This window comes from Symphalangus syndactylus, chromosome 15, assembly GCF_028878055.3.
Source record: "Symphalangus syndactylus isolate Jambi chromosome 15, NHGRI_mSymSyn1-v2.1_pri, whole genome shotgun sequence".
Lineage (NCBI taxonomy): Eukaryota > Metazoa > Chordata > Mammalia > Primates > Hylobatidae > Symphalangus > Symphalangus syndactylus.
In genome coordinates, this window is record NC_072437.2 from 35,848,494 (window position 1) to 35,855,871 (window position 7,378).

The 7,378-nt window shown below is 39.3% G+C and overlaps 1 non-coding gene across 1 annotated transcript; it reads left to right on the forward strand.

Annotated features, from left to right (window-relative positions):
* The first annotated feature begins 7,038 nt into the window (after positions 1–7,038).
* LOC129464316 (U6 spliceosomal RNA) lies at positions 7,039–7,144 on the forward strand. Its single transcript, XR_008651543.1, has one exon. It is a non-coding gene; the product is annotated as a U6 spliceosomal RNA (small nuclear RNA).
* The last annotated feature ends 234 nt before the right edge of the window (positions 7,145–7,378 follow it).

Below are 7,378 nucleotides of genomic sequence, written 5' to 3' on the forward strand. Positions count from 1 at the left end.
ATGATCCACTGCACCCGGCCGTGAATATAGTTTTAAATTAAATTTACCTGTGGGGAAAAAATAGTAAAGAATATAAAACTTGTTCCTGAAAGGCAGCAGGAAAATTGCATGTGGCTGGGATGTTTGAACACTTGTCATCATCTGGTTGTTATTATTTTACTTGTGGCATGTTGTTGATTAGTCAGATAGGCACCAAGTCCTTTCTGATTGTCTTGAAAGATAGGAGGCAATAAAAGTTTTGTTTTGCTTTGGGTTTAGTTTTGTTTTGTCTTTTATCCTCTAAAACAGTATTTCTCAATGTGTGTACCCTTGAATTTTTTGAAAGGATAATTGTTCACTATAATATGCATTGCATGACGTTTCATACATCTGGTATTTGTCTATTAAAATTCTGATAGCTGGTTCCCATGTTTTTTTTTAATTTTATTATTATTATACTTTAAGTTTTAGGGTACATGTGCACAATGTGCAGGTTTGTTACATATGTATACATGTGCCATGTTGGTGTGCTGCACCCATTAACTCATCATTTAGCATTAGGTATATCTCCTAATACTATCCCTCCCCCCTGCCCCCACCCCACAACAGTCCCTGGTGTGTGATGTTCCCCCTCTTGTGTCCATGTGTTCTCATTGTTCAATTCCCACCTATGAGTGAGAACATGCGGTGTTTGGTTTTTTGTCCTTGCGATAGTTTGCTGAGAATGATGGTTTCCACTTTCATCCATGTCCCTACAAAGGACATGAACTCATCATTTTTTATGGCTACATCCATGGTGTATATGTGCCACATTTTCTTAATCCAGTCTATCATTGTTGGACATTAGGTTGGTTCCAAGTCTTTGCTATTGTGAATAGTGCAGCTATAAACATACGTGTGCATGTGTCTTTATAGCAGCACGATTTATAATCCTTTGGGTATATATCCAGTAATGGGATGGCTGGGTCAAATGGTATTTCTAGTTCTAGATCCCTGAGGAATGGCCACACTGACTTCCACAATGGTTGAAGTAGTTTACAGTCCCACCAATGGTGTAAAAGCGTTCCTATTTCTCCACACCCTCTCCAGCACCTGTTGTTTCCTGACTTTTTAATGATGGCCATTCTAACTGGTGTGAGATGGTATTTCATTGTGGTTTCGATTTGCATTTCTCTGATGGCCAGTGATGATGAGCATTTTTTCATGTGTTTTTTGGCTGCATAAATGTCTTCTTTTGAGAAGTGTCTGTTCATGTCCTTCAACCACTTGTTGATGGGGTTGTTTGTTTTTTTCTTGTAAATTTGTTGGAGTTCATTGTAGATTCTGGATATTAGCCCTTTGTCAGATGAGTAGGTTGCAAAAATTTTCTCCCATTCTGTAGGTTGCCTGTTCACTCTGATGGTAGTTTCTTTTGCTGTGCAGAAGCTCTTTAGTTTAATTAGATCCCATTTGTCAATTTTGGCTTTTGTTGCCTTTGCTTTTTGTTTTTTAGACATGAAATCCTTGCCCATGCCTATGTTCTGAATGGTATTGCCTATGTTTTCTTCTAGGGTTTTTATGGTTTTAGGTCTAACATGTAAGTCTTTAATCCCTCTTGAATTAATTTTTGCATAAGGTGTAAGGAAGGGATCCAGTTTCAGCTTTGGCTGGTTCCCATGTTTTTAAGAAAAAATGTTAAAGCACCTCTAAACATTTCCAAACGCCCCTAGGAAGGTTGAGAACTACTATGAGGTTTGCACTCATCTGTTCCCAGTGAATGAAAACTTGAAGGGCGAAGTGGGCCATGTGACCTTTGGAGAACCCAGCCTTTCAGCTAAGATGCTTTGGCCATTTTCCAGATGAACATTTTTTTGTTCCTCTAGGAAAAAGTTAGGCTTGAAAAAAAATTACTGGAAGGGAATTGTAGAAAAAGACTTAGGCCATTCAATTCCCGAGGGAGAGGAAGACATGTCATGGGGAGCAGTTCATTTCCACATTTTCTAACTTGTGCAACCTGTAATACTTTACCAAAAGACGAGCGGGAAGTGGCCTTCCAGCATTACAACTACAACAAACACTTATATTTGAGCACCATGATCATTGTCCATTGTTTCAAAACTAAAAAAGAGGACAGGTCGGCCGGGTGCAGTGGCTCATGCCTGTAATCCTAGCATTTTGGGAAGGTGAGGCGGGTGGATTGCCTGAGCTCAGGAGTTCGGAACCAGCCTGGGCAACAGGGTGAAACCCTGTCTCTACTAAAAATACAAAGAAATGTGCTGGGTGTGGCGGCGTGTGCCTGTAGTCCCAGCTACTCAGGAGGCTGAGGCAGGAGAATTGCTTGAACCAGGGAGGTGGAGGTTGCGGTGTGCCAAGATCACACCACTGCACTCCACACACCAGCCTGGGGGACAGAGCAAGTCTCTGTCTCAAACAAAAACAAAACAAAACAAAACAAAACAAAACAAAAAAAGAGAGAACAGGTCACCTTGCATTCCTTGAGCAGATGTCAACATGTTTTTCTACAAAAGGCCAGATGCAAATATTTTAGCCTTTGTGAGACAAACCTTTTTTGTCACAACTACTCAACTCTACCATTATAGTTCAATGAAGCCAAAGATGGTATATAAGTGAATGGAATGGCGTGTTCCAGTAAAACTTTATTTACAGTGGTGGCTCACGTCTGTAATCTCAGTGTTAGGGTCACCCCAACCAGACTGTTCCCCCTCCCTTCCCATAGGTCTCACAGTGCAGTCCTTTGTGACCTCCGCATAGCTCCCCCAGGGCTAAAGACAAACTCCCCTTCACTGACCCCTCCAGTAACTGTTTGTCCAGGCAGTTACAGGAGGCAGTTAACATGTCTGCTCACCTGGCATAACAAAGCTGGCAAAAACATCTCCAGGGTGTGGTCAAGACGCCTGCACCCCCGACTCAGCCCTCCTGCACACCCAGCTCAGCTTCCCCATCCCAACTCAGCCCTCCTGCACACCCAACTCAGCTCCTCCACCCTGACCCAGTTCCCTTGCCCTATGAAGCCGTGTTGTAGTCTGTAAGTGGGGCTGCCTCCTCTGCTTTTGTCAGGAGATAGCCCAGCAGGACTGACAATAAATCAGCTTGCCTCAACTTAGGTCTACTGGCCTCATTCTTTTCTCAGCTGTCCTTCCAATTATCCCTTACACCCAGCACTTTGAAAGGCCAAGGCAGGCAGATCACTTGAGGTCAGGAGTTCCAGACCAGCCTGGCCAACATGGTGGAACCTCATCTCTACTAAAAATACAAAAATTAGCCAGGCATGGTGGCAGGTCCCTGTAATTCCAGCTACTCGGGAGGTTGAGGCAAGAGAAGCGCTTGAACCTGGGAGACAGAGGTTGCAGTGAGTCGAGATGGTGCCACTGCACTCCAGCCTTGGTGACAGAGCAAGACTCCATTTCAAAACATAAAACAAACAAACAAACAAAAACCCCTTATTTACGGATATATATATTTTATGTCACAAAATATTATTTACTAATTTAATATTTTAAATGTTTTAAAAATGTAAAAACTATTCCTAATTTTCTAGACCCACCCTACAAAAACAGGCAACAGGCCAGATACAATCCATGAGCTATTATTTAACACCTGACCTTGAATGGCCACCCGTGGACTAGGCTTAGCCAAGTTCATCAGCTCAGGTGCCATTATTGTGCAAGATACTTTGCTGTATTTGAAGGATAAAGGAGAAAGGGATTCAGGATCCATAGTAACATAGTGACTAAAGAATAGCTGATGTCAATAAAGAGCTACGTATACAATGTGGTGTGGGTATTTTAATCTTTCACTTTTGCACACAGGAAAATTTTACCCATTTGAACATCTTAACAAATTTCTGTCTCTTATCAAAAAAATGAGAGAAATGGTGTGGACAAAGCTATCTTGAAGTTAGGGGTCTTTCATTGATGTATTTAGAAAAATATTTGTTACAGTACTTAGAAAGAAGCAAAGAGAAGTATCTCGCAGGTTTGGCCAAAAATTTAGCTGAAATATTGTGGTGTGTAGGGTTAATTTCAAGTTAAATGCTGTATTGTGTTTTGCTGATTGAGACATATATTCACCAAAATAGCTTATCTTCCAAGTCTCTGCTTTTCTTAATTTTTTTAACTATTTATTATTTTTCTTCTTAGGAGCAATAACATTCTCTTTTAAAAGTCCACTTCAAACCTGTTGCAATTATGATACTCATACCTACTCTCAAAAAATTAATAAACAGATGAGAGAATAATAAACTAAATACTTCAAATATTTATTAAAATGATCAGTATGGTTGCACGAGAACTCTCTATATTAATTCTGTTCCTTTTCTGTAAGTTTGAAAACTTTTTTTTTTTTTGAGATGGAGTCTCACTCTGTCGCCCAGGCTGTAGTACAATGGCATGATCTCTGCTCACTGCAACCTCCATCTCCTGGGTTCAAGCAATTCTCCTGCCCCGGCCTCCCGAGTAGCTGCGACTACAGGCACATGCCACCCCACCCACCTGGCTAATTTTTGTATTTTTAGTAGAGACAGGGTTTCACTATGTTGGCCAGGCTGGTCTCGACCTCAGGTGATCTGCCTGCCTCGGCCTCCCAAAGTGCTGAGATTATGGGCGTGATCCTCTGCACCCAGCCATTTGAAAAGATTTTAATATAAAAATTAAAAAGAAAAACGTATGGTCTCTCTGTCTTCTTTCTCTCTTATTCCTTTTTATATAGTTATTTATTAAATCTTGTTCATTTTTGGCCTAAATGTCCATCACCGTATCACAAATTACTTCAATATTAGGAATTCTCATTTTTCTGTTTATCTCATGTACTCTCTTCTCTCAATATCAGACTAATTTCCTCTAAATACTGTGTGTGTGTGGAAATGCTGCTTTGATTGCCTGGCTCTTCACCCAGATTGACCCTCACCACCAAACACTTTTACCTGCTGATTATATAAATGCATCAATGTCTTGTTCTATTTCCTCTCTCATCTCTCTCTTACTAGAATGTATTTTTCTTAACATCCTTTTGGCCTAAATCTTTCTTACCTATATGTCAAAGCTCTATTTCTTACATAAAATATTTCCTTAGTTCAAAGGTAATTCCGTAAAGGGTAATGTTTTGATTCATTCAAACATAAAATGACTACAGGCCAAATATTTTATTTACTCATTAATCAATAAGGCAGCCATGAGGCTGTAACAAGTAGTTTACGGAAGACTCCAGAGAGGAGATGCACATATGGAATAAGAAATGTTAAACTGAGTTGCTAATAGAAGTAAAAATTCAACATTTGTAAGACAACAACGAAACTGCCTTTGCAAAAATTATAACTGAGACAATTATTACAGTGAAAGAAATCTGACCTCACTGATTCCATCTTGCTTCTAACCTCCAAGCCATCTTTCTTCATTCCTGGGCTTAGGCCAAACTAACTCTGGGAGGAACTTAGTTCTTTTGGTTCAGCTTTGTTTCAGACAAAAACACTCCTTTCCCTAAACAAACCCCCTTCCTTCCTGGGGACTAGACTGCCTTTGTAGGACTAACAAATTAGTCACAAGATGAGAAATTGTGGTTTAGGAGTCATGCACCTGGAGGCTGCAAGATTCTAAACCTCTCCAAATTGCTTCTGGGGATAACATCACTACTGTAAAACCAAAGATGAGTGCTTGAGATATTTTGCAGATCCTGCACCCCATGGATCAGCTGGCACAACCTGGATGGAAAAACTGGCTCATCTGGTCTTGTGGCCCCCACCCAGGAACTGACTCAGTGTAAGGGGACAGCTCCCACTTCCTATGATTCCATCTCCAACCTGACCAGTCAGCATTCTCTACTTCCCGAGCCCCTACTCACTAAATTATCTTTTAAAACTCTGATCCCCAAATTCCCGGGGAGACCGATTTGAGTAATAATAAAACTCCAGTCTCCTGCACAGCCAGCTCTGTATGAATTACCCTTTCTCTATTGCAATTCTCCTGTCTTGATAAATTGGCTGTCTAGGCAGCCAGTAAGGTGAACCTGTTGGGCAATTACAATAATCAACCGGAAATACGTTAGACAAAGTTCATTCCCCTCACTAGGAATAATTTGCATTATTGTGAGTTCTTTATTATTTACACAGTTGTAAAATATCTTAAAGGCAATGAATGTGGCATACCCAGGGAATCAGATAACCCAGGTGATTGCATAAAACAGAATGCCCAGTAATCTTGCTGTGTGTGTGTGCCCATTTCAAGGTCTTTTACAATTTTTCCTGACACTGAGTCACTTCTGATTTTCTTTCTTCCTTTTAACATGTTGCCTGTAGCATGTACAGCAGTTTTGATTCATCCCCTTCATACCTCCAGGGAGCTCATAGGCCAGCAGCTGTGGCATCCCCTGGGAGATTGGTAGAACACACATTCTCAGGCCCTGCTCCAACCTCCTGAATCAAAACCTGCATTTTAACAAGATCATCAGGTAACTTATGTGAACATTAGAGTCCTGGAAACAGTGGCCTATACTACATTAAATAATGCTACTTATAAACTGATGGCTCTGCATTATTCACCATTTTGTTACTATATCTTATGTTTCTTTATTTCCAAAATCTTTAGAATATAGCTTTAAGCAAATAAGGGAATTGAACCAAATTAATTAATTAAATTTTTTTCCCAAAATGAGGCAGATGCTGGCATTGTTTTCCATTATTAAAGGCTCTTAAATGGCTTTAAAATTTACCTGTCGTCTGACACTTGTGGAGGCTGCAAGTCATAGCTGAGCTCATATTGTACTGGAAAAATGAATAATGGAATTTTTTTTATTCCTTGAAAAGTTTAAGAAATGTACTATAACGCATTTTTATATATAAATAAAAGACATATCAAATAGTAAGGGAAGAAAGATCAAGTAGGTATTTTACTCATTAAAGTTCCCAAGTAGGAAAAACCGTGTCTTGTTTTACTTAATGTATACAATGTTCTCAACAGTGCTATGTTCCTGAACACATTAAACGAAGAGTTTTGATCTCCCAGTCTTAGCAAGTCCGAATTGAGTCAATTCCACAAATGAGCGAAATATACTTTTACAAGATTTATGGTGCTGTCTTTGGCAGCACATGTACTAAAAAATTGGAATGATACAGAGATTAGCATGGCCCCTGCACAATGATGCCATGCAAATTTATGAACTATTCCATATTTTTTTGAAGAACAAAACCTGCTTTCTGACTGATTGCCTTAAAGGAAAAAAAAAGAACCTATTTTTTTGGATTATTTACCAATCACACCACACAAGCATTTATTTTAGTACATTTTATTTTTTTAAATAAAATTGCTAATTGCAAAGTTTTGTATTAAAATAAATAATAAAATAAAAATAAATAAATACTAAAAAGAGATTTATGAAGCGAAACTAAACTTCTCAAAATCATCTAATA